We start from the raw sequence: 27,832 nt of genomic DNA on the forward strand, positions 1-27,832 counted from the left end.
GTCAAAACCGACCCGTTAACATAAGAGGTGGTAACAGAAAGTTAACACAGGAGGAAGGTTAAAAACACCAGCAATATCCTCACTCTACTGGCAGCTTCACTTTTATACTCTTAAAGATTAAATTACTTTTTCAGATGGGCTGTTTTTGCATTTCAGTAGAACCTAAGAGAACCTCTCATCCTCCAGGAGTTTGAGAAAATGTTTTTGAACAGAATCCACCTTCGATGCTACCTGCTGATCCCCCTCAGGGGGAAATTCTGACAGAGACAGAGGACAGGAGAAGGTTGTGACTTTACAGGCAATCCCCCTATAATATTACCTCCCACTGCCACACACACACACACACACACACACACACCCCCCCACACACACACACACACCCCATTTCTGGAATACACTGATCCCTGTGAAGAATTTCCAGCCTGAGCCAGAGCTGTGGTGCTGTACAGGAATAACATCAGCTGCCTGAAACAGCCAAAATCTCACTTGGTCTCTGGGGCATAAACAGGTAATAGCTCATGGTTGTGCACTGTTGGAACAGAGCACTACTCTGAAATAATGTTTCAAATACTGACAGCTACTGCTGCTTATACATTTTTATTGATATTTGAAAAATATATCTATGACTTTTAATGACACCAAGAACAATCTACCTCATTGAACAGTGAGGTAGTACTTCACTGCATCCCGATATTCCTTTACCCTTGGAGTGGAAGATATGACAGGCTGGTGTTGATGTTCTGAGTACTATTACACTAATAGCACACTCACTTCCAAAGTGAAGCAACCATAACCTTTCACTGAGAGACCTGTAATCATCTTCACAGCTGTCGCTCAACCTCCCAGGGTCAGTTTCAGCTTCTGCAAGGGTTCAATTGAACGCAGAGAGTCAGTCAAGGAGGGGGTCATTTTTACTCTTGGCAAGTAGGTAGGTAACTGCTGTTGTTTGCCCTCAGCAACTTTGATTTTTTAAAATTTTTGTTTGCTTCGAGGCTTACTCTAGCAGAATTGTGAGTGCAGCAACAAGAGTCAGGAGAAACTTGATGATATGCTCCGTGGTTGTAGTCACCTCTCTGTGCTGAATGTTTATGAGCTGCTATTATCACAGCTGTGGTAGTTTCTGTAGGACCACCATCCTATACCATCAGTTTATCTCATCTGGTTTGTGCTTGGTATCATATTCTAGGTGTTTACAACACCTCTGCTGAGTTCAGTGCTTTAATGAGCATCATAAGCTTTGTAACTGTATAATTACGGGTCTCACAGCAGCATGAAAAACATATGCTGTAAATAATGCATTTAAAAAGAAGACAGACGTTATGCATTCATCTCTCATTGTCCATACTCTTAGCTCTAACGCTTGAAACATATTGTGAAGCTGCACTCAAACACTGGTAACACCTGCACGTTAACATGTTCACAAAGACAACTAAGGATGTCCTAAATATATTTTCCATGGCCTGACCCATGTCCTTTAATACCACACAAGCAACAACTTGAAAAAATTAATCTGCCAAGACGGATGAATTCATGGGTTCAAGGTATTGAAATGATGTGGATTCAACACTGCCATCAGTAGATGTCATGCTGCTCCTGTTGCTAAGAACAGACAAATGCACAAATCATTAAAGTGTGTTACCATACTGCTGTAAATGCTCTTGCATCAGAGCTGACCTCTAACCGTGTGTCATATTACCAACGTTTCACTCCACAGCTACACACTGGCAAGCTGCACACAACTGCGGCTGCCGGTGCAGTCAAGCAAACAATAAGAAAATCCTGCTAACATTCTCAAACAATTGAATCCTTTGCGAGCTTCAATTATAAGCCCCTAAGGTGCTCTCCTTGACAGCATAAAAAGGTAATATACCTTCTGCTGTAGAACACAATCACATGGTTCATACTCCCAGTCTGCATAATTACAGGGACTTGGGGAAATTGAAGGGCTCTGCTACCCATAAAACTGGGGGCTTAAATAATCTTGGTGAGAGGGAGACATTATAAAGAACATGGATGCCCTTGTTGGATCAGCTGCTATAGCTTGGACAACCTGCCACGTTTGGATAGAGACATGGTTAACAGTTCCCTCATTGCATTGTCTGACAAGCAGCAGTGTGAGCCACACAATGACTTTTACACCAGGTTTAAATATAACAATGGGCTTTATGTAACGTAAGATCAGGCTACAGGTGTAAACAGTTATTTATAGAGTTTAGGTTACGACATTATTATTATTAAATGAATTATTATGTGGAATTTCAGGAGAGCACTTGTGACAAAAACTGCATGAGCGAACAGCGAATTTCTCCCCAGACGAATCCCTGCTGACATGTCCGATCAGAACACAGACAAATGACAAGGCATCCGCCACCATCTGCCATCAGCAGGCCTGACATAGCACTGTCTGGTTCACTCAGTGCTCTTTCAGGCACTACTTCACATTCAATCAGGGGACTTTGACCCCTGCATTGCTATTACATGATGTTTCCACCACAGTCACAACAAAACAGTGCCAGTGCTGGTAACTGCAGCGAGTATAGAGATTTGAATTTGCTGAGAGCTACAGTGGCATTTCATCTAGATTTGATAGAGTAGGTCATTGGGCGAAGGGCACTCATTGATGGAGGAGCAGGAAAAACATCATACCCAGCAGAAAAGATGTGGTGAAATCCATACTGATGGATTTGGAGGCACAGGTTGATTTATCTTATTAGCTGATTCAACAGGACTGGGTGAGGCTACAGTGTCTCTTTCACCCCAAGACATTTTAAAATGTGGAGTCCAGCACGTTTTATTGCTCCTCCTAAGTTCTATTTGCTGACAGTCTTTAAAAATGTAAACCTGTCTAAAGGTTTTATCCCTTTCAAAGTAATTCCAAGTCTTCTTCTTGACATAATTGTTAGCCAAATAATAAAAAGGCAGCCTGTAGTGATTGTTGAGAGATCACTTAATTGATTAAGTGACTGCCTAGTCTAGACCGTTGCTTCTGGTATCTATATAAATGTGTTGGTCAGATGGGAGAGCTCAGGACTCTAAGCCATTACAGCCAAGCTCCAAGTGATCAAACCCATTACTCAAACCATCTATTGGGCCTAAAAATCCCTTTATTTGCCAGTTTCTTGGTGAGCCTGCACAGAAAAATGGCTCCGTATCGTATCTTTGTTCCTTTCACTTAATTGCTACAGAGCTGTAATGTGTCAGCTCAGGCCACTGGAATAAACTGCCTCTGTCTCACTTGCACGATGGGTTTTCCTGCCATTAAGAAGATCCTCATTCTAACTGAAGGTGTTTTGTGAAATGGCTGCACTAATGAAAGGAGGGATATGCCAGCATTACAGATCACAATATAAACACTGCAGGTAGAAGTGTGCTCTAATTGCTGACGGGGGCGAAAAAAAAAAAAAAAAAAAAGAAGCTGCATGTTGGATGTATTTCAGAGGTAGAGAATCTATTACCAACCTGTAGATGTTGGGAGAGATAAATCCTCTAATCTGCATATTTCACTGAACAGATTAATGGCAGGAGAGATTTCAATTTTGATTATCTTGCAGAATCCAATTACTAATATACTGTGCACTTACGTATTTCCCATAATTTATCTTCCTCCAGATGTGTCTGACTGTGTGCTTTTTTTTTTTTTTTTTGCTACAAACCGTACGATAAGTTAGTTTGGGCATACGCACCACATATCTCCACGCCTGCTGTATTAATGTTGGTACTTACAGGTACGTGTTCAGTGGTTAAGTGTTGTAGCAGTAACCTCTATCTGGGAACCGACCTGTCACACTGAGACTGCATGTTCACTGAGGCTCCCTGTGGACACTCAGCCATGCGTGACACTCGCTCAAGGCAAAAAATAAGAAAAAAAAAGGCAGTTTATGAAGTGACTGATAGGATGTACTGCAGTGGTGGGTATAAGACCCAGAATTCTCCACAGTGCTACCACTGAAAAACTGGCCTCAGAGTGAGTGAGTGACATTGAATTGGAGGGCACGGAGGTCTGAAGCTTACTCTTTTATCTGATCTCAGAGGAGCAGCTGTGGTGTACGGCCTGCATTTCTGACATTTTTGTGCCCGCAGCCCAACTGAGAAACATTTATCAGTATGTTTTTACACACCTGCACTAACAATAAGCTTGGGAAACATGTTCTTTGAATTCCTTGCAATACAGAAATACCGATCAGTCAAATTCACATTTTACAAGTGTATGGAAAAATGATTCACTTTGAATATTTTACCTTGAACATTTTTGAAAACAACTGACAGGCTGCAATTGCAGGTTTAGTGTAGTTATTTAGTTTTGATTTCAAACCTGTCTCTGTGAAGCATCTTCAGGCTGAATGCAAGTGAAAATTTAAGGCAACATAAAAGGATCGAAAGCTTTTATAAAGATGTGAGACAATGGGCACAGAAATGAGGAACGTTAGCCTAAATGCTAGTGTTTCACATAACTTTAAATCATTGACTGTGAGCTGTTACACACAAATAAGGCACACGGGTTCAGTGCATAACTATATCTGACTTACAGTCTCATCAATTGGTGTTTTGTGATCAACTAAATGGCAACAACAAATATGTGTTGGAGGAGCTGTAGTGAACTGCAGCGAGACTTTTCTATTAATGTTGTCACATAAGAAAGAGCCAACTGCAGGTGTGTGGTTCTTGCTGTGTTTACACTGTGCCAGCTTGCAATGTTTTCTGTAGTTTTGAAACAACAATGGAAGTCTACAGCACAGACAGCTAATCCAAAGTCTGATTACACAGAATTTACAATGAGCACACACTCTGCATCTGTAATCTCAGTATAGAATTTCTGGAAAATAATCAAAACAGAAAGTCAGCAGCAGTATCATTTGAATCCAAGTAGCCTACAGAAACTAAATGCTGTCATATTACAGGATATATAATGCATGCTTGCATTGATATATCAGTTAAAAACTGTGTATTTTTGCAGCTTGAGAATAACACTAAAAATGAAAAAAAAAAAAAAAATGAAAAAAAGAAAAGTTTCCAAGAAAAACTTTGAAAACTGAAGAGTTTACAGGGTCTTTGGTTATTTCCATGGTTATTTCACTGTTGGGCTCAGTGTACTTCAGAAACTGAAGTGCATCATCTGGGTCAGAGAGGATTTATAATCTCAATGCAGTGCAATCTATTATTAATGATGGCAAGTTCTTAATATTTTTTTTTTCAAACAAAACATAAGCAATAAATTCAGGAAAGATGAACACATTTTTTAAAAATTCAATAAATTTCCATCTGAAGCTGTACTGCTTTGAGTACTACGCACAAAGTTCAATTAAACAGCTCTGCCTCGCTAAACAAAGTTAAGCTTGCATCGCAGGCAATGGATCCGCAGTGATTATTTATACCCTGAGCAATCAGCAAAAATCAATAACATATGCAAACATCAAACCAAATAAGATTTGCAAATCAGTCTTTTTAAAACAAATGCATCAAATCCTCTAAACTACAGTAAGCCACTGGTGATAAGAATTACCCCGGGAAGTTTAAGGGTTTTACGGATTCCTTTGCTTTTAGGGCATGAATGGTTTAAGCTGCAAAATGAAAGTCAGAGTCAAAGTCACTTCATACTTACGCCGACACATACATGCATAAGACCTTGTGTGATGCATGTGTGTGTGATGCAGAGTGTGCATGTGTGTGCGTGCACGGGGTTTCACATGGAGGCTGATCAGCTCAAGCTTTGTGAAGCTGAGACAACGCCAAGTTTTACCCCTCAAATTCAAATTTAAATTTCTAATGTTGACATTGAATAAAATGTCACTCATGGTGAGACTTATGCTCCAGTAGCTTTTATGAGGTTTTCAGCCTCTTTCATTTCTCTGTTTAGATTTCACTCTGTGAATCACAGCAGCTCTGAATAACTGCTGTTAGAAGCCATTGTCCAGAAAAGAAATCTGCCAAACGTACTCTGTCTAGTCTGTCTGACAATGAGGCAAGGTCCCTTCTGTGTCAGACCATCAAAATTAGCCACTAGCTGGTGATTAGAGCTGAACATCTAGGAAGCCCTGGATGGTTCTGCCCTGGATGCTGGTGTCCTTGAATAAGATTTGTAACTGCATAATGAACTAAATGATGACCTATTTCTGTTCTGCTCTTTCTCTCAGAATATAATCCAAAAATTGATGAGACCAACAATGTTCAATCTAGGTAGCATTCAGGGAACACGCTCCACATTCTCTGACAGCAGGAGAAGGAGCCTGTCCCTCTCACATACAGGACAACTAAACCGAACATTATGCAGCTGAGTCTTCATGGTCTTATTCCTCCTGTATCGATCTGTATTGTGCTGGGAAAAGGTCTGCAGTCTGGAGCACAAGGCAGTGCTGGGGAGTGTTTCACAATATCCACTATGCTCTGATTTCTGATTAGCGTCACATTTATCGTAGTCCCCTGAATCTTTTTTCCAACATATTTATGTTCCACGAAGACTGTTACAAATAGACTCTTTAGCAGGATTTAAATTAAATTAGAACTTAATTTAGAATAGTAAGCTGTCTTCAGAGGGTATAAGACTATATACAATTAGTTTTGTTGAGCAAAGGTGTAAAAGTGTCTACACTGCAGTTCAACTCAAACTATTAGTGGAATTAGGTTGCCCAAGGCATGTATTTCACAGACCTTTTCAAGGCTTTAAAAGGAATGTTCTTCCTGTTTTGTTTTTTTTTAGTGAAGATGATGAAGTTCATCTGTTTTTTCTCCTTTCTGAGCAACGCGCTCTCCTCCCGTTTCTACAGACGTCTAACAACATGCAGTGAAGCCTCCAGTTGACATGGAGTATCAGATAGAATCACTTGTGTCTTCTTGTGGATCCAGATTCAAAATATGATTTATGTTGACACAAGTCTCCACAGTCGCATCTGTCTTGTTCTCACTTTTAAGTACCAATTTGTGGCTTCATTGAACTCAACTTAAAATGCAAATAACAATTTGTCATGCAGGTCAATGCTCAAGACAAAAAGTTCAGGGGCATTTTATGAACATTTGGGCATAACAAGCAGCCAAAGGAGCAGATGTGGATCAAAAATGAGCAGGATTTTGGCCAAGCTCCTTCAAAACCCCCTATCCTTCTTACCCCCAGCTGGGGCTTTGGTCCTCATTTGTCACCAGGGCCACCAGGCCCTGAAGAGGTTGTCTGGTTTTGATGAATGGAGTGAGGGCTTCTGTCACGTGTCAAGCAGGGTTCTACAGCTGACACTGTGCCTGCCTTCAGGGAGGATGGAGGCCCATACAGATGAGTTTAAACTGCTGCTTTGAGTAAAATGGATGTTAGTGCCACAGGTTTTCCTGTAAGAGGCAGATCTTCTTTCATTAAATAAAGACATCATGCACAGTTTCTCTTAACCTTGAGATTTTACTTTGGGCAAATTAACATTTTTTGTCATAATTCAACTGTGTGAAAACTCAGTGTTTATATCTCTGCAGGCTACGTGCCACGTGTGCTAATATGAGCCGGAGGAAAATGTGTTTTTGTTCTTCCTTCTTATCATGTAGGATTTTTGATAAAGGGATATCCTCAACTGCCATGTTCGCACATAATGTTTGCATTCAGTCAAAAGCAGAAGAGTTAAGGATTATTTGTTTCATGCGCAGTTCACTGTTTACTCTAGTACTTTTTATTGTTGATCCCTCGTATGTACTGTAGGTGTTCGTGTCTCATAATCGCACTATGATTAAATAAATAAGATACTCACACAGGATCACACTGAACAGAAACAACTGTATCGGCTCAGGAGAATTAAAAATGAGTCATCACTCATTAAGATTTAATTAGAAAACTTAAAGGCTAAACAAATATATAACTCATTTTTTGTTCCTTATTGGTCATACTTGGAGAAGAAATGTTATAATGGAGAGGGACTGATTCACATAAGGTTCACTCATATAATTATATTTCTACATGAAAATAAATGGATTCTCTGGTTGTGTCAGAGATACAACAAAGGGTTTGAAACATATTTGAATATCTAAACAGATACAAAGATCCTGTGTTGTTTTGGATCCCAGTGAGATCTCAACAATACAAATTATCTCTCCCTGCCGACAGCAAAGAACAGTATGAATGAACAGCATTTATTAGGTGGTTAGCGAAGCAGAATGCTGTTGCATGTCTCCAGTGATGACATGGTGTCTCTAAAATAGATTCTACAACTTAATGATCAATGATGTTTTTGTATTTTAGGGCCCGGTGCCTCTTTTGTTCCTGCTTGACAAAGCTCTACAACGTTGGAGCATTTTATTTCATGCACACCTACTGCTATAAGATCATTTTATGTGGAGCTACTTTGCACCGTGCAGTTATCAGATTTGCATGAAGCTTAATACCAGCCACTCTTTAAAGTATAGCCTTTGCTCCATATTTAAATGGATTAAACCTTCTTAGATTCAGCCCTTTGGCTGACACAGTGCTCCACTGTTACTGGGTGCAGCCACACTGACCTGTAACATGGTGTCCAGGACAAACTAAAGCACAAGTCTCAACCAAAACGTTGACATGGTTTAAGTTAAACATCTCACCATAATTATTTGCAGTAGCTTCATAAACTGTATCACAAATCTGGCCATGCACTGGCACGTACAAATAAAGGCTTCTCTTTGCTCGTTTCAGCAGTAGCACAAACAGTGTGGTAACTTTTTGACTGGAGAAAATATCTTTATTCAAATGTAATAATCCAGGGATGCCACAGGAGAGACTGGCAATGAAAGCGTTCTGATATTTGCATAATGAGGCAAAAAGTTTAAAATCATCCTTCTCTTTTCCCTTTTATATTGTTCTTCTGTTTGCAGCTGAGCCAGTACAAGCTTTGGTTTTTATTAAATCATAGCTCATAAGTCAACTCAATCCTTTCTCATAATTGTATTGGAGATAATGTTTGCAGTGATTGTTATTTTTCTGTTGCTTTTCTGCTGTTGAATCGACCTGCTGCGATGGAAGTGTCTGATGAATAAGTAATTAAAACAATGCACAGAAAATAATTCATCACTGAAACAGATGAATCTGAAAATAGACATTTTTGCTAAGACAGAGATCAAAAGACCAAGTACATTCTAGTGAAATTGGAAATAAATGAAGATGGATGAAGTGATTAAAGTGCTGTATTGTGAAAGTAGACTTACTCACAGACACAAGATGAGTATGAGCCCATTTTCAACATGTAAACATTTCAGAGAGTCTTTTCACCGAAGTTTGGACGAAGCATAAAAGCGAATTCCTCCATGTACGTCAGGTTTTCAACAAAAGATTCAGAATTACACTGTAAAGCTGATGAGATTTTGAAAACGGGACTTATCAGTAGAGTCTTACATTTCAAAAGATGTGGTGCATAAAAAGTCCTTCTGCTTGGTTGCTGTGATGACATTCTCCTCAAAATTAGGACTTTAAACTTTCAGTATAACAAGCAACCAAGAGAGCACATGTGAATCAAAAATGAGCAGCATTTGTCCTTTTTGGTCAAGCTGATCTCTCCCCTCATTTGTCACCAGGGCCCGAAGAGGTTGTCTGGTTTTGATGAATGGAGCGAGGGCTTCTGTCCTTACTCTACCATTCATCAGCATCTGTGGATGTACAGAATTAAAGATGGACAGCCCTTTCTGGGCACCCTCTGCTGCTCTGATAGCATTCTGGCACCCAGTCCAAGAACTCTTAAAACAGTCGGGTTGGATTCTGGCAAGGGAAGGCACCTGCTTGTATATTTTTGCTGGATTAACTAAGATTAACTTCAGGCTACATATTATATCTTTAACCACATCTCCAAATATGTGCATACATCTACAGTGGAGCTTGCAGAGCGTTCCTATAAAAGGTACTCTCCATCACTTTCTGCTTTTGAACATCAAATAGGGAATGTTAGCTCAAGTAGTTCCCAATGATAACCAGGTTACTGCCAATAATTACCCAGTCATTGTCAATAATTACCAAGTCATTGTCACTGAGAATTTGTTTGAGAAAAAACAAAAAAACAGAGTGTACCTCCCTATATTAATTATGATACACCCTGTGGTGGTGTTTGTAGAATAGGCTCCATCTGTAATCCAGTGGAAGAACTAAATTATCAATAATGTCATGGGGAATTTGTGGAAACCTACAAAGAAAAGTAATCATGCTGACCAGATTAAATTCTGTCTGACACCTCTTTTTGCAGGAAGGACATATTTCATCTACAGTACAGCAGATCTTTAGATGAGGTCACTTCTATAGATACTGGGGAAGCCTTTTGTAACTCTGCTTGGCAGCCTGAAATGTAAATTAGAAGTTTAGAGGAATTTTTTTTCTCAGGGAAATGTTCAAAACCACCAGCACAACATTGGTTGTTCAAATTTAAAAAAAAAAAAAGACAGAATCTATGAGGCTCAAGTCCTTGGATGGAAACTTTGGGACAGTTCAGGGATTTTGCCACATGTGGAGACATCTAGTGTCGCACTCCTCATTTGACCCATCTTCAAGTATATAAGGTACATCAACACCACATACACCAGCCACAGAACAGCCCTAAAGAGCATAAGGAACATTTATGCTGCACTCACACAAATAGCAACATGTATGATGCATATTCATAGCCACATATGTCTCATAAATATCAATTAGCCAATAAAAATGCTACAATCAGGCTGATTATTAACCTTCCTGGCTGTCAGTCAGTTTCACTGTGAGGCAAGAGTGACGACAAAAGCCCACAGTGGGGGGACATACATTACTGTTCTGGAAACATGTGAGGTTGGCTTAGAAATAAATAAACATTACCACAAAGGTTAGCTACCGTAAAATGTTAAGTAAATGAAATATTATAGTGCTAGTTCTCCTGTATTTCCTTCATTATCATTCTTTCGGCATCTATATACCAGCTTCTATGACATCCACAGTTTATCACCCAGGTAACAGCATCCTAGACAGCACGCAAATATCACACAGCTTCACCAGACAGAGATATTGTGGATACAACTGTTTGACCCTCCACTGTCATGGAAAGCTGACACACACAAAGGCACACCAGGAAGCCAGATGCAGTGCGAGTGTCTTACTGATTACAAACAATGAGACATCTCAAGGCTGCTATCCAGCATCTCTCAGCATGGTAAATATTGTAATGTTGCTCTGTCTCTTTATTCTTCACTGCCTTTTTTTGGCAGTGTTTGGCTTTCTCACCGTGTCTTCCCCACCAGTTATACAGAAGTCTATCTACTGTATATTATGTCTTTACCTAAAGTGGCCTCTGACTCCCACAGATTTTACACGAGTAGCAGCAGAAGTTCCTTAAATTTTAGAAACCCATACTTACACTGTGCCCACTGTGAAGCCTTATGAAGTCACGTTTTTCTGCCCTTCATCCAGTGACTGAACACCTTGTAATAGAAATCACAATCTCTGTGCACTCATCACTTATCTTTTGTAACAATATATATATGAAGATTTAAACAGTGCATGGGAATAAAACATGAGCTACAATCCCAGAAATCCATATCCATTACTGTGGCATGCATGCTTTTCATTAGCAGTATGGTCGTGGCTGGAGCCTTATTGATTTTCATCCACTTTCCCTGCTTTGTACATGGTTTAAAAGGTTGTTTTCTCTCTCTCGCTCTCTCTCTCTCTCTCTCTCTCTCAGCATTCGACATGTTAGAACCTGCATTTGAACAGCACCTATCAATCACAGGCGATTATCATCAATGCTATTGTTGCTGTGAACTCAATGTGCATTTGAAACAAATGTTATTTGATTGCTGTTGGGTTATTAGGGTTAGGTTTTTTTTTTTAAGTTTAGTTTAAAACTAAATGAGTCAAGGATTATATTAACTGCATCAGGACTATGAATGAGACGCTCAATATTTAGCTTTTTGCAACAGTAAATTAATAGCTTGGATATTCCTACAGATTTTATTACTCTCATAATACTCTACACAACCTGACGTGTAAAAAAAAAAAAAAAAAAGAAAGGCAGCAGGAATAAATAACCAGTGTAACCAGTGTTATTCTTATTTAACTATACAGAATTTACTTTAATTACGTTTCATTTACAGACACAGATCTAGAGTTTTTGTGCTCGCATATTAAAAAAAGAGCCCATCAAGTTAATTTTGCAAATGGTGTAAAAAGCATATAAAAAACTCCAAATGCCACCCTTGTAGGGCAAATCTGGCATCACATGAAAAAGGAACCTAGGCTCTTTCTGTGAAATGCTGCAGGAATGGCAAGGACCACATTGCTCCCATGATGCCTTCCTGCCCAAGGGCTTAGGATCAAACGCTATAGTAAATTAATTTTTATGCAACGGGACACTGATGTAATTTAGTGTTTTCTCTCTAAGACTTTAGTAACGGATAAGAAACACAGACACTCATGTCTCTCTGTCCTCTGTGTAAAGGTTAAACTATCAATACTCGCAGATTTTCTTCTATTTTATCCCCCTTTTCCATGACTGATGATGTCCTCTGGTGTGCAAACAAGGTTTGAGTGACACCGTGAAATAATCAATTCAACATGCCTCCTCTGAATGTCCTTCCAGGAGCCCAGCCTCATTTTCCTGCTTTAAGGCTTAAATTCTCTGTGGTGAACATCCTGGTTCAAGAAAAGTCAGTGCTCGTAAAACTGACAATACAACATCAGCAAAATCCAACTCTCTTGTTCTTCACCAGCTTCAGCTGTTCACCTGGGGTTGATGGTCATCAATGTTCATCAAGTCATTTGCTTTGTCTCCAAATACAGTTAAAGATGAGCTTCCCCGTGCTTATCTGTCAATACAAGACTACCTACAACAAAGCCCCTGTCTTGTTTGTCTTTGACTGGAAAAAGAATTTCTTAGCAGCGATTGTTAAGCAGTAAATACTCAGCTTGTCAGATCCCATTGTTATCGTTTGATTCGAGCAGCATTGACCCTGATTGCAGTGTGAAGCAGCTCCATGCAGCACAAAAGGACACAGCTCTGTTGTCAGCCAAAAGTGCAGTTTGGTTTCTTTCACTGGGTCTTTGAATATGAGCGTGTCAATACAGCCATTGCACACAGCTGCATATGCCCCTCTGGCATGATTCCTCCCCAACTGGATCAATTCAGGCTTTGTTTATCTCATTAACTTGCAGCGTGTAATCAATCACATAAGGGCATTTGTTTCAGGCCTCCAACCCACTGCATATTATAACTCAACTCCCATCGTCGCTGAACATTGTTCTGTCTGCAGTTATCTTTAGCAATCTTATGCTAAGCTGCATGCAGCACAGTCTCTTGGCATCCAGTCAAATACTCTTGTTTCTGCAACAGTAAATGCATTTACTTGAAGACAAAGGGCAAAAGACACATATGCATGTAACACCTACACGCATGCACAAACACCTGCACACATGATTACAAGGAATTCTCAGTCCAACTCTCTGAAGTGTAATGAACAAGGTGCTCGCTGTGCATGTATTTGCATTATCACAGTGAGGTGCTTTCATGTCTTTTAGTCTGCTCATTAAAGCCCAAAAAGCCTGAGTTAACAGGTAATATCACACCACAGAAGGGTGCTAAGGTGGTATTAAGGAGAGAAAAACAGAAAAAGGAATCTCTGCAGTTAAGGACAAATGTATGGTTTCACACTTAACTAAAGCAGTTGTGTACATGAGTCATATTGGGACGACAGATGTGAGAGCACTGGACACCATCGAACTCTGGCTTGCTACAGCAGGGACTCCGCCTAAGGCCAAGAGGCAAATGCTGTCTGTGCCAATTTCATTAAGCCACTTTGATCACCATATACCACTTTCGACAAACCACCTCATCACACAGATGCATCACCAGGCAGCACAAACAATTATTACGCTGTCGGAGATACCTCGATGGCATTTAATGGAACTACCACTTTATCTAGTCAGCAGCGTCTCTCAATAGTAATTTGCAACAAGTGTCTCTGGCAATATACCTTTGCTCCATTCCCTCTGTACTTCATAAAGATGAGGCAGACATAAACAAGACATTCACTTGACTCCCTCATGGGAAAAAAATAACTACAATACTGATTCATTCTTATTGTAATCCTCTCAAACTGCACTAGAGTTCTGAGAGGAGAAATATAATAGGTCCCTCAGTGCACTGTGCTGTTGATATGTTGAAAACAAAACTAGACACAGCCATTCAAAAATCACCTTTCTAACAGATAAATTACTGTTCTTGAAAGACTCAGCAGCAATAGCTAATAGTTAAGTCACCATGGGACTATCCAAGTGGGAGAGCTGATAATGCAACATATCAATACACAAAACAAGAAAAGCAAATAAATGGAATAGCTATAACTCTGCAGTCATAATAGAGATGATATTATTGGTAGTAAAATTTATGGCTGTTAAAAAGATTCATCTCATTTCTAGTCTTGAGTCATTTTTATTCCAAACTGCAGGTAATAACCATTTAGTCTCTGTCCTACAGGATGGCAGCCCTATAAATTACCATAAATGTAATGCACTGAACCCATGTGCAGTTTATTAGTCATTAGAACCATTATCAGTATGCTTCAACAGGTGACCCCTTATTCCATGTACATTTTGTGCTTTAAATGTTAAAATTTGAAAATGTTTTAATGCCTTACTGTAAAATGAACATGAAAGACTATGGACATGAGAAGACACTGAAGATCAACTGATACAAATAACAGATTCCATAATATAAATGCACAAATTACTGCTACGGCTCTGGGTTTAATACTTCACACACATTCTCCTAGTGATAATAATCAGTCATCATATCAGTAGTCGAATGGTATGAACAAGCTCTCTAGATGTAGCCTGAGGGGCATCATGCTGCAGCTCCCAGGACTTCACATCTACACTGCGTATTAAATTAGAATGAAGCTGGGCATCTGTCAGTGTTTCCCCATATAATAAAATCGAAATGAATATATAGTGGTGCTTTAAAAAAAAATTAAAGTCCGCCTTGTGCTTAGACACACCACTTTAGAGATGATTATGAGAATGATTGAGTAACAACACTTCAAGTTTTTTTATTTTGTGTCTGTATCTTACAAGCTGTTGACTGTCATTTATTCTCACAGCAGAGAAGCTTAACAAACTAATGCTGGTGCAAGACATGTGAGACTTTCCGCTCATTGTTCTTCTAAAACTATTAATTAAAGCCCAAAGCAGAAAGGCGATAAATATGCAGGGTAGACACTCCAACAGGTCACTGTCCGTTAAAACCTTTAACATTAAACCTGTTTTGAACATTAGCTGGATTTCTAACAGCCACACGTAAGAGGTCACATGAAAGAGGTTTCCCTCCTCAGGTGCTGGAAGGATGTAGAGGGCTTGTCGGAGGAAATATGTCTTATTACTAAAATTCTGGTGTGACTGAAGTGGTTTAAATCCATGTTTTAATGGCATATTAACAACAACTTCTCAGTATTTGTGAGGGAAAAGGGGACGCTTCGCCTTCACTGCCAGTGTGTACGTGTGATTCAGAGATGTGACACTGTGAGTGAGAGGTAATTGGAGCCTACTGCACACAAAATGTCATGCAAGCAACAACAAAAACAGTGACAACAGGCTAGCTAAGGCCTGTCATCTCTCACTCCTCAGCATGACTCAGTTTGGCAGCTCTGAAGTGCAGAAATGCTGAGGCTTCTTTTGCACATTAAATTCCTCTCACTCCTGTCAGTCACTCACATTAAACTGTTCAAAATGTAACACAATTATATTCATTAATTTATAGCCCTGATAAAAGCTGGTAACACTAAAGGTGACCTACAGAATAACAGAATTGAAATATAAACAAAGTTCTTGTTCTGACACATTTTCTTCCCGCATTTGCTTTTATTTGAGATTTAATCTGTTGGTATTGTTGGTCTGGAAATGTAAATATAACACAGAAGGAAAAAAAACACTTATTAATATTTAATCTTGAGTAATTCCCTGGTGCAAATGAGTGTTTATTCATCTCACTCAGTCAAAACAGTCACAACTGCTGCCTACATTACTGCTAGTAACTCTGAATATGAAAACCAGACAGCCCTCTCTGTGCCAATCCTATTTCATACTGCATAACAAGAATGATTGCACCATGACAGAAAATGAGTTCAGCACATTCAGCATCGATGCATTAAAAAAAAAAAAAGGTTTTAATAGTGTTTTCGTGGGATAGATTAGTAAATCAGATTGGTCTCAGAAGTAGAAAATCATTTAGAAAATAGAAGCCATAATGCAGAAACCCTGGTGTTTCTTCTTTTTTTGGACCCAACCTCCACTCAACCACAGGATACACAACTGTGACTGAGTGAGTGCAGTTGTATGTGCATCGATCACTCACCATAAACTGATTTACATCTCATGAACGATCCTAATAAGTCCTTGTTAGAACTGTGGCCCAGTTAAAAATGTCTGCCTTGTGGAAATAGAAGCTTAGAGAAGGTTATTTTATATGGATCAGTGGGCAGCATGGTGGATTAGTGGTTAGTTATTGCCTCACAGCAATAAAGTTCCTGGTCTGAAACCCATCAGGGGCCTTTCTGTGTGGAGTTTGCATGTTCTCCCTGTGCTTGTGTGGGTTTTCTCCAGGTCCTCTGGTTTCCTCCCACAGTCCAAAAACATGTATGTCAGGTTGATTGGTGACTCTAAATTGCCCATAGGAGTGAGTGTGAGTGTGTGAGGTTGTTGGTCTCTATGTGGCCCTGTGATGGACTGGTGACCTGTCCAGGGTGGACCCCTGCCTTTCACCCAGAGAGAGCTGGGATAAGCTCCAGCAGATCCCTGGGACCCTGGTTAGGACTAAGGGGGTACAGATAATGGATGGATGGATGGATGGATGGATGGATGGATGGATGGATGGATGGATGGATGGATGGATGGATGGATGGATGGATGGATGGATGGATGGATGGATGGATGGATGGATGGATGGATGGATGGATGGATGGATGGATGGATGGATGGATGGATGGATATGGATCAGCCGGTTAGATGAGCTGCTAATTACAACATTCTGTAAATATGTTGAAATGCCACACTTTATGGGAGTGTTTGGTTAGTCTGGTTAGCTGCCTCTGGTGGTGAATAAAGACTTAGCTCTCAGTTTGTGGTTGGTGAAATGATATTATCACTAAAGTTTTATTTCACAGGAACAGTGTTGATTATACAAGAAATTTAGGCTTCCAGGAAATATCCTTTGTATTGGATGACTGTTTTTGGGGGGTTTTTTTTTTATTTAAAAAAAAAATAAATCACATTAATTACACAGCACACAATGAATGGATTTTAAAAATAGATTAACATAATTTAGTTACAGTAGTTCAGCTTGTCCATTTATTGATTCATTCATCAGATTTTATATTACACACCCTGACTTGAACTGCTGTTAAAGCTGAGTCAGATTTATAAGTCTGTACAATGGACAATATGGAGATCACTTCCATTTATTGGCCGGAGGTTCCTGAAATAATCTCCCAACATGTTCATAAAGTGATTCTTTCCCTCTAAAGAGGTGGACAGACATTTAGTTCTCATTAAATCTGAGGGATTTACGACAAAGCCTCAAGGATTTTCTCAAGAGGGTAATTGAGAGAGCTTGTTTGTGCCTCAAAACCAGGACCTCTTGTTGTGCTATGTGTTTGCCATCACTATAGCCTGAGTAAGTGAGTACTTACAGCAGTGATCCCTGGAAGCAAGAAGATTTTTATCAGATAGGATAAAATTATAAGTTATGGATGATTCACTGCACAAATCAATCGTATTTGGTAGTCTGAGCTGTGAATACGCCGTCAATAATGATCCTTAGTTTTGTTTTGTAGCACTGTTCTGTCTTAACGAACGCAGACCTCACCTTGTGGGTTCACTGACACTGTCACATTACATCACTGTGTCTACAGTGTTATAATACGGAAGAACTATCATTATGTGAAATGATCATTTCAGCCTCCTGAATCTAAAACACCTCCAATACAACTCGCCAACCTTCGCCCCTCAACAGTCTGCTACAGACAAAGCTGTGCCAGCTCCACCATGCTGATTATAGGTTAAGCTCATTCTGAGATGAAGGACAGAGCTCTTGCTGCTCTTTCATTATGTAATCGTGACTCTCAAATAAAATATTAGAAGATAGGCGAGAAAGACGAGGGAGAAAAGAAGTCATTTCTGCTCTACTGTTGGTCACTATGTGCAGCAAAATGTAGTTTGACAGTGGGGGAGCTAAAGCTTGAGGGCTGGGTCAGGAGATTTTGCTTGTTTCTGCCTGTAGATGTTGCAGATGTGTGTGTGTGTGTGTGTGCGTGTGTGCGTGTGTTCGGTGCCTGTGTGACTGTATATACTGTACTGTATGCTACATGTCTGCACATGCTATATGCCTCCAGTAGCATCTCTGCTCCGACTCCTAATCTCCAGCAGGCTGGATGAATGTGAAAACAACTGATTGCACACTGCCAGCTGTCCCCAATACTTTCTTTTTTCTAACTGAGCAGTACTGCCCCCTGGGACAACAAATACCCATAATGGGATTATACAAAAAAAAAAAAAAAAGAAAAATTCATTAAGAAAAAGGGGAAACTTGTTTGAATCATGCAGCATTACTGATTGAACCAGTAAAAACCATTACAAGCCTCAGCTCTATAAACTGTTAAACAGAAAATGATGCTGTTCATTTTGTTATCAGCCAGACTAAGTTGCGCATCAGATGCAAAACATCTGTTAAAAAAAACAAAAATTTTAAAAAAGAGGGGGGGGTCCACAAGAACTGAAAAATGAAAACATATCAACCTGAAGGGTGGCTATGGGCAACAAGCAAAGTAATAATATTGTTAATTCATGAAGTGTCTTTTATGATTACCTCCTCTGTTATGGCCATAATTAAAAAAGATCACTATATAAGGGACACAATGGAAAACAAATAAATATATTAGGCACATCGTTCTTAGATTTTAATGCACTTGACTGCAGTTCATATTACTTCACTACTTCCAGGATAGCACCCCATCATCCTCTTATAATCCCGTTTTCAAATCCAATTTCCCATTAAAGGGAAAGCTGATGTCCTACACACCGATTATATTTGGCTGAAATTGCTGAAACAAGTCAGGATGAACTCAACAGCTACAACAATTTGGAGGAATTGAGCATCTAATTATTCCGTGGTGCTGGTCACTCCAAGCTGCTCTGATGTACCTCAGGCAAACAACAGCTGTCCCTGGAGGGAGAGAAGCTTCAAAAGAGAAAAGGCAGACAGCCTCCGCCGGCACAAGTCTGTGGAGCACACTTTATTTTAATTCCTCTGCAGGACATTAATGAGCCTGGATAGTGCCTATCTTAATGGGCAGTCAGACAGATTTTAAGTGCCCCATGGAGTATAATCCACAGAGGTACAACAGTGCTGCTGCAAGTCCCAACAGATTGTTCTTAGTCCTCAGTGCTAGAACTTGCTTTATTAAAAAGATTGTGATCCCAGTATGTTTAAAGCCCCAGCCTTAGGGACCACCATGAGCCACAGTTAAACTATGTCATCACATATTTTCATATAATCTAGATGTCAATTTTTGACACTGCTGAGCAGAGTGACTTATATCATCTTTATTGGCCAAGCTGGTGCACAAAGACTAGGAATTGTGTGCACAAACCTGGCCAGTGAAAATGATTCTGATTTCATGGTAAAGAGCAAATATCCATTGTTACAAGCAGCCATTGCTTAGTAGATCTTTCCTCTCTATGATCCTGAATAACAAGTGAAACCAAATATCTACCAAACTACCTTGACAGTGTATGAAACACACAACCTGGAGTTATGTAGTATAAAAATCTGAGCTTCAATCAGTTTAATCAATCTAGGCCGACTGTATTTTAGACTGAACTCTTTCTGTGAGTCACGCAGTGCGTCAACATGCCTTTATAATAACCACCACAATTACAAACAGAGATATTTTCTGTTTTCAGCAGTGTAATACAACTATATCCAAAATATCAGGCTGCTGTAACATCACTCTGTCCAACACTAGCAGCGGTTAATGTCCAGTAATTGATGCACTGCTGCTACCCATTCCTGCATTGGATTTGCCTTTTTGTTACATATTTTTATTATAATGGATACACAAAAGTGGTTCTTGTGGTTGAGTATGCTTTTCCAATGCTTATAGCCAAATATGAGAGTAGTTTTTACAGAAACCTAAACACATACTGTATCGCGAGGCCTAGACTTTATACTGTGAGTTATTCAGCCATATAGAGTTCCTATTGTATTTGATTTTTTTTATTCTTATGTCTGCTGATTCGACTCTCGGTTGCCCAAGGGAGGACAGCTCCATGACTGAATCTGCAGAGAAGCTCAGTTGCCTTCAAAGAGAAGCCTACGACACACACTGAACAGACATCAAACACAAATGAATTTTATCCAGTGAAGTGGGGCTCAAAAACCTGTATCAGTGGGCTCTCAGTGTAGGTAGACATTTCACACACACCCACACGTGACCCCTCTGTTTCAAAACCTCCGCAGCCTTGTCAGTAGCTTTCAAAACATATGTGCAAAGACTAATCCTTCGTCTTGTCAGGTTTCATAGACATTATTACACTGTTCAATGACGTGTGAAATACAGCTGTGCTACCAGTGATGAAAATGTGCAAGCCACACTGGAACATGCAACGCCTGCATATTTACAATATAATGGATAGCGACATAACAGTATCATGTGTACAATATGCATCATGAGCACTGCTGAAATTTCACATAGTTCATTAATATTCGAGACGACGTTCTGCAACGTGTACTTTCTACACTGCACGTGGCTGACTGAGGCTAGTATGAAATGCAGGTGACCCTCCACACCCATATACGCGTGCACACAGTCAATGCTTAGCAGTGCAACACAGTGAGGCTGTTCGTGAGTACATGTGTTGTATCTGGCTAATTCACCTGGGAGAAGACGTGTCCTGACATGACATGAACAATGAACTTGAACAAATGTGCCCGGACCTGGGATCATTAAAAGCCAAGTTAAATGGACACTAGTTCATCCTGTCAGGCTACACAATTGCCATTACACAGACATGACACAGCCAGAACAACTGTACATCTTGCATTAATCACTTGGCTTTAAGTTTAATAGACATTAACACCAAAGTCACATAGTGAGTGGGCTCATGTTTGTTCTTTGTTTGTGAATATTTAGTCAAGCAAAAGAAATGTCTCTCAAGTTACAGCGTATTTATCTGACGTGTGATTCTCATAGCTTGAGAATTAATGAAGCAAAAACGTTTCTTTTGTTTTGACTAACACACACAAAGGATGTGCAAATGATGAAGTCACCACTTTAGAGTCATTTGGACATGGGCTGCAAAGGCCCATTTACAAATGTAACGCTTAATTTCAGTAAACACAGAGCCTGCATTAACGCCCACAGACAATACACAAACATAAAGTGTTTTTTTAATATTCTTATCATGGTGTGCCAACTTCACACAGGTACAGACTTAGGCTGGATTGCTGCAGCAGGTACACATATCTTATCTTTTGAATGATCAGTTTAAAAGACTGAAGGATGATGGTGACTACATAGTAGCTGAGGTCAGTCAAATAAACTAGCGATGGAAACTAGTCATGTTTAAAGTTAATGAGGAGATATTTCTCTTTGACGTTAAACGTTGGTCAATTATGGAAAGGGCTTTGAAACCAACAGCACCACTGCTGAAATATTTAATATTTTGCTGTTACAATGTGTTTGGTAAAAAATTCATAAAGAACAATTTAAAAGGAAATAAACTACACTGTCTGTACATTGTGAAGTGGTGGTCTATTCTATTTGATTCTATTGATTTCTATCACATTACTAAGGTCCCTAAGCATTTTGTGTATTGTACAGCCAAGGCAAGAGGTGCAACCATGAACACAGAATGAAATGACAAGGCGAATGAGACCTGGATGCTATTTGCTGACAGTGCCAGACTGAGCAGAGACTAAATATATACATGGCTAAAGAGTGCAGTGTGATAGAAGCGTGCTAATACCCGTGTGAGAAACAGCTGGGAACATGTACAGCTTTACTGCATGTGAGCATGCTGTATGGGCTGAGGAACAGGCGATGGGTTTAAGTGCCATCATGTAAGTAGACTAAAAGCTTAGAGAGAGAGGAGCACAAAGGGTCAGTACTGTTGTGTATGGAGGAATGAAACACTGTGTATTTCAGTAGGTACGCAGCCTGCGGTGACCAGAGGTTGGGGTCCATTTCACAGTGTTATGTCAGATATACCTTTAGTGTGTGGTAAGGCTCACTGAGTATAACTATTTAAAGGTATTTTGAAATAAAGAATTAGAGTGCTTCTGTGCTTTTTCCTTGTGGCATGCTCTTTTTATTATAATGCGCCTCTTGTCAGATACAAAGGCTTAATTGTGACAATATGACAACACATTTTGCCAATATGCCTGATGTCATGATGGGTGTCAGAGTGCTGGACCAGTCAGAACTTCCAGTGAAAGTCAGGGTGATGTAGCTTGACACATGAGTAAAGGCTTAAGAACTGAGTCCAATAATGTTTAGCCCACTGTGCAAGATTTTCCAGAGATGACTCAGAGTCCCTGCTAACTACAGAAATGCACACAATTAAGCACTGAAGCCCGATAGTGCCAAACACGTCTCACACGCACACTAAGACTGCAGTCCCTGTTGCCCCCATCCTGCTGTCCCCATCCCTACACTATGCACACCCAAATGATCATAATCGTCAAAACATGTCCCCATTATCTTATTATCAGACATGAGCATGTTTGAAACATGCACGATTTTTTTTTTCTTTCCATGGTTAACGAGCAGAGTTCCTTGATTACTTAATGATCTTATTCTGTCTATGTAAAGTACTTGGGTCAACTGGATGTAGTTTTTAAAGTGCTCCATAAATAAATTTGATTGACTGACGGAGTGCCTGTGCTGGTCCAGAGAACAACTGGGACTACTGCATCGGCTCAAACAGAGCCAGACGTTCCTGTGTAGGTGTCAGAAATGAGAATGTACAACCCACTTAACTCTAACTCAAGCCTCCCTTTTCTCAAGCCAATGCCCCTTTTTTGTTCGCTTCTGTGGACAAGTTGTTATTTTCTCTCTGGAAGGTAGTGTAGGGTTCCCCAGGGCCACTAGTGGAAGTGCTCTGTCAGACTTTTGCGTTAGAAAACATGCACTGAATTTTGTTCCATTCCTGCCCAGGGTTTTGTTTTAAGTCTAAAAACTGGTTTATGTTCTCCAGGGTTTTCTGAATTAATATTTCATAACAAAGTCCATTTAATTTTTCATATGAGTTCATTGAACCTAAATTCTAACTGGACTTTGCGCAGCAGCAGCTCTGCTGGCCGGTTATGAGAGGAAATCTCTTCATGCACTTCTGCTATCTCAGCACCCAAATGCTCATCATGAGGATTATCAGCAATCCTTCATCAGGCCGACGCCGACTCCTCTTCTACCCTCAGCTCACACTGCCTCTCTGCGGCATGAAACATGCACAGATTCTCCCTCACACTTGCACCATGCGATCCAGGGACAAAGATGGCAATCTCCCCACTGCCGTTCCAAACATGATCAGCATGGAAATTGGTTCATCTCTGTCAAGCTTATATGCATGCTTTCAGATCTCTACCTGACCCTGCCGGCAAATCAGGCACAGGGGGAAAAAAGAAAGTGGTATGATTTTACCTCATTCAGAGACTTCAGTGTGAGACTGCTATTCCCAGCGCATGCAGCAGAAGGACTCCCATTCATTCTAGAAATCCGGTTTTTGTGCCTGCTGTGTGATGTCCCCCCCTTCCTCTTCCTTGTCCCCTGTCGAAATAGAGGCAGCATTCAAAGCATCCCTTTCTATTATTCTGCTGTGCCAGCTGACACCCGCCTTCATGCCTTGGATGATGCAGATAAAAGACGAAGAGAAATCTAAAGCAAAGAGAGGACGCACACTCCCAGGATTTATTTTCCTCCTTTGCCTCTCTCCTCTTCTTGCGCTCAGACGCGCATGAGGGGAAACGTCAGAGTCGGGAGCGATGTATGTGTTTTGCTCCGCGGCTCTTCACCTCTTCTTTCTCTTGCTCTCCCCCCCACCCTTCTCCTCTCTACCCCTGCTTGTATCTGTCTCTTTGTTTCTGTGTGTCCACGGCTCGCTGGTTCACACAGAGGCAGGCTGCTCCGTCGTGACGGGTGAGACGGCTCTACGAGTGTGGAGACATCTGTGAATGTGCTTATGTTGGGGACTAAAGTAGCCTCTTAGCTGAGCCTGAGACCACCCTCTCCTCCTCCCTTCCAAACACGGGCTTTCTAACGGCATGTACCATTAATGCTCAGAGCAGGGTGGGCTGCAGCACTGAAAGCAGAGAGGGGGGCGAAGAGAGAGGAAAGGGGGAGTTACTTGGCCAGAAAAGAGAGGAAGGTGTTGAAGAAAACAATGTGGTCAAAGACAGATAGTGGTTCATGTTTTTCCATGTGTACAGTCAGTTAATTATGCTATTTAATTTGGATATAATGTACAAGCTCTACAGAGCACAACATGTCTGTTATATTTGAAGTTCACTGACACACATATAACCTAACAGTACAGATCCTTCAGCCCAACAGCTCAGACATATAGTCACTGTATAAAAACATACTGTACGTGTTTGGGTTTGGCAGCCGTGAATTACTTCTGGAAGAGCTGCATTTGCCCCATATGCATGACTGACTGCACAATAGCACACATGCAGAAACATATTGCAGAAACTGAATTGAATGAACACATTTTTGCATGCACAGAACAAGAATCATTGTGTTGCCCAGATGCTACCACAGCTTCAGTGACTGGCAGAGACTACCTCGATGCCAATTCCACCATAACATTTCCATCCCACTAAAATGTGCACCATCTAATTTCAGGCGTCGCTGAATAAAGAGCCTGTCTGCTGTGGAGGTGAAACACCGTCTGGTGTGAGGATAAAAGAAAGAAAAAAAAAAAACACCTTGGCCAGCTCAACTCCTTTGAACCAGACCTGGCTCTCAGAAAAGCTGAGCCAGGAAGGCTGGAACATGAAGAGGTGGTCCTGCTCAAGGGACCCATGGTTGTGGACATTACAGCAAGAAAAACAAGACCATGGGGAGAGACAGAAAAAGACTGATTAAATTCTGACTCATTTCACTCAATATATCGTGTGAAAATGAATAAGCTCATAAACACACATTTCCACACATTTGTGTTTTTAATTGTCTGATATATCAAACCACTTTGCATTTTGCCCTCAGAGTGTGATGGGAAAAAAGCAGGCAGCAGCCAAGAAGGAACTGAAATAACTAAATTGCTGTTAAGAGCACAGCCACCATTATATTACCGTGTGCATGTCTGCCTGCATAACCTGAAGAAAAGCCCTCAGATGATCTAGGGACTGTGTGCTACATTTCACTGCAAAGTGTCATGCAATATTCTGAGCTTTAGTCCGTCAGTCAGTCTGGACTCTCATGACTCAAGGTGGTGAATATAAAAACACGAGTGTGAGACACGGGTGTTTAACGGTTTGACGATTTACTAGAAAGGTTTTAGAAAGAGTTTTCAGAACATCATCGCATAAAAAAGGGAGAATTTAAAATCAAATCTGATCCAGAATATTTATATACACGTTCAGAGAGACTTTAAGGTGTGAGTTTCTTTTCCAGTTGTCAAAGAGCCCAGAAAAATGGACGTCAATGGTAAAACTGAATATGGGGAAAAGGAAAGAAGGGCAGCACCGTGGAACAGGTAGAAAGTGGAGATGGAGGTTAGAAAGAAAAATAATTCTGAAATATTGATTAAAACTATTCAAAAGGAAGGTTAATTATTAAAAATGAGTTAATTAACTTAAAATTAATCATAATCATTAAGAGGAATGATTTCATAGTAACTGTATCATGATTTATTGTAACTGATCGTACTATGGTTTTATTATGGTGTGTGTTAATGGAATTAAAATAAGTTGTCTGTACAGGTCAATAGGGAAGCGGAAGAAAACAGGGTAAACAGATGGCTGGTAGAAAATGAAGTACCTAAACTAAAATAGAATTAATATTATGAAAATGAAAGTACTGACGAGGGCAGAGACCTAAAATGTCACATAGCTTTAAGTTGCTGGCCATGCAATGATCACGCCATGTGACATCACAAAGTCTGCTTGGTAACTGACAAACAAGGAGGATGGAAGCACATATTTGGTAAATCAAAACTGTACAGTAAGCATTAACCAATGCAGGAAATAGAATATATAGACCCTAGAATTTTGCTGGTTGAAATTGACTTTTCAGTTGCTGGAGGAAACTCTCAGTCTGCATCAAGAGTTTTGCAACTATCAGGAGGGCATTAAGGCCAACCAGAGACATCCAGGAGCCTTACCAGGTGAGACTGCCCCAAGGCAGTCAGGCCTTTAGGCCCGGACGAAGGCCTCCAACATGGAGGAGAAGAGAAGCTGATGGAATCAAGCTTAAACCAAAGACTTTCAGGCAGCAGGAGGAACATTGGGATGAAGGTAGTGGAGAGCTGGATGAATTCCTTCACCTCAGCCTAGAGTAGAAACCTGTTCTATACAACCTCAGGCAGGCTGGTAGTTACCACTTTACTGTGAGGGCAAAGCTGGACTCCTGTATTGGAGAGCCAGGGTAACACAGAAATTTTACTTTGCATATTTACACACACACACGCATGCACGCACGCGCACACACGCACGCACACACGCACACACGCACACACACACAAGGGAGTTGGGATTATTATTAAAAACTGTGCTAAAGCAATTCTTAATCTAAAGAGGATTCAGTCTAGATTTATAAGGCAAAGGATTCAGTGCGTTTCACTCTAAATTTGGTTTTAGTGTATTAAAGTAGATGCTCGTGTTATAGTGCAGTGTGTAATGGTATTTTAGTTTCCTTAAACGAAAACACAGCAAAACCAACAGTTCAAACAGCTCCAGGATAAACATCCTATCATCAAAAAAACATATCAGAATCATTTAACATATTAGAAAATACTTGTCAACACCGATACCACACTAATGAAACTACAGCCATCAGCTGGTTAGTTTAGTTTAGCGTAAAGAAGGAACAGATTCAGGACAAAGTCTTTTAAAGCTACAGCCACATAGTAAAAAAAATGGTCCGAACACATTCTCATGTAGCCAGAGTCATGATCACGTGTGTCGAGCCAATATAGCAAGAATATGATCCACACAAGTTCTTTGTACAAGTAAAGCCTGAACCACTGAGGTTTTTATATGTTTATATGTGTGTGTTTAAAATATGCCATGTCTTAAATTTTTCAGAGCCACTCCATGGCTGTGGGTGGTGCCTATTGCCTTTTTGGAGGAATATGATTTTTTCCCCACAAGCCATCTGGTGCGTCTCCTCAGGCCTAATAAAAGGGAAACAGAGAAACACTGGAGTTCAGCAGATGACAGAGCTGGGAGTTGGGTGGGCCAGCACACACACATACATGTGCACACACACACACACAAGACAAGAGCAACAGATGGTAGGGGCTCCGATATGTGGTCAGTACTGGACCCGGGCCTGATGGGCAGGCCCCACGGGCCTCACCCTGGGGTCCATTGATATCTATTATGTTCTGGGAGACTTTGAAGTTGCATTCAGACAATGCAATTTAATTTTGCCTGGCAAACTAGACTCGCTATGGGAACTGTTGCACAAATGCAGTTCTTTGGTGGACGGTAAGTGTTGGTAACTATTCCAGTAGTCTAACTAGTATTGTATTGTTTACTCACTACCACTGAAATTAAAAATGCTGTATTGTTCCTGTTACAACAGTTATTTCAGTAATGTGCCCCATATAGTTTATTTACACATATGACACTATTGTTACAACTCATATGTTAAAGTATGAGTAGTACTTGTACTTCAC

General features: G+C 40.3%; 1 protein-coding gene across 3 annotated transcripts in view; it reads right to left on the reverse strand.

The window, feature by feature from the left end:
* The window catches only part of LOC113125517 (galactosylgalactosylxylosylprotein 3-beta-glucuronosyltransferase 1), a 61,682-nt gene extending 37,537 nt beyond the window's left edge, over positions 1-24,145 (reverse strand). For all 3 annotated transcript variants that reach the window (XM_026299025.1, XM_026299028.1, XM_026299024.1), the window contains exon 1: positions 23,632-24,145. The gene's annotated coding sequence lies outside the window, so the exon portion shown is untranslated. The remainder of the gene's footprint in view (positions 1-23,631) is intronic.
* Between the last annotated feature and the right edge of the window lie 3,687 nt (positions 24,146-27,832).

This window comes from Mastacembelus armatus, chromosome 13 (genome assembly GCF_900324485.2).
Source record: "Mastacembelus armatus chromosome 13, fMasArm1.2, whole genome shotgun sequence".
Lineage (NCBI taxonomy): Eukaryota > Metazoa > Chordata > Actinopteri > Synbranchiformes > Mastacembelidae > Mastacembelus > Mastacembelus armatus.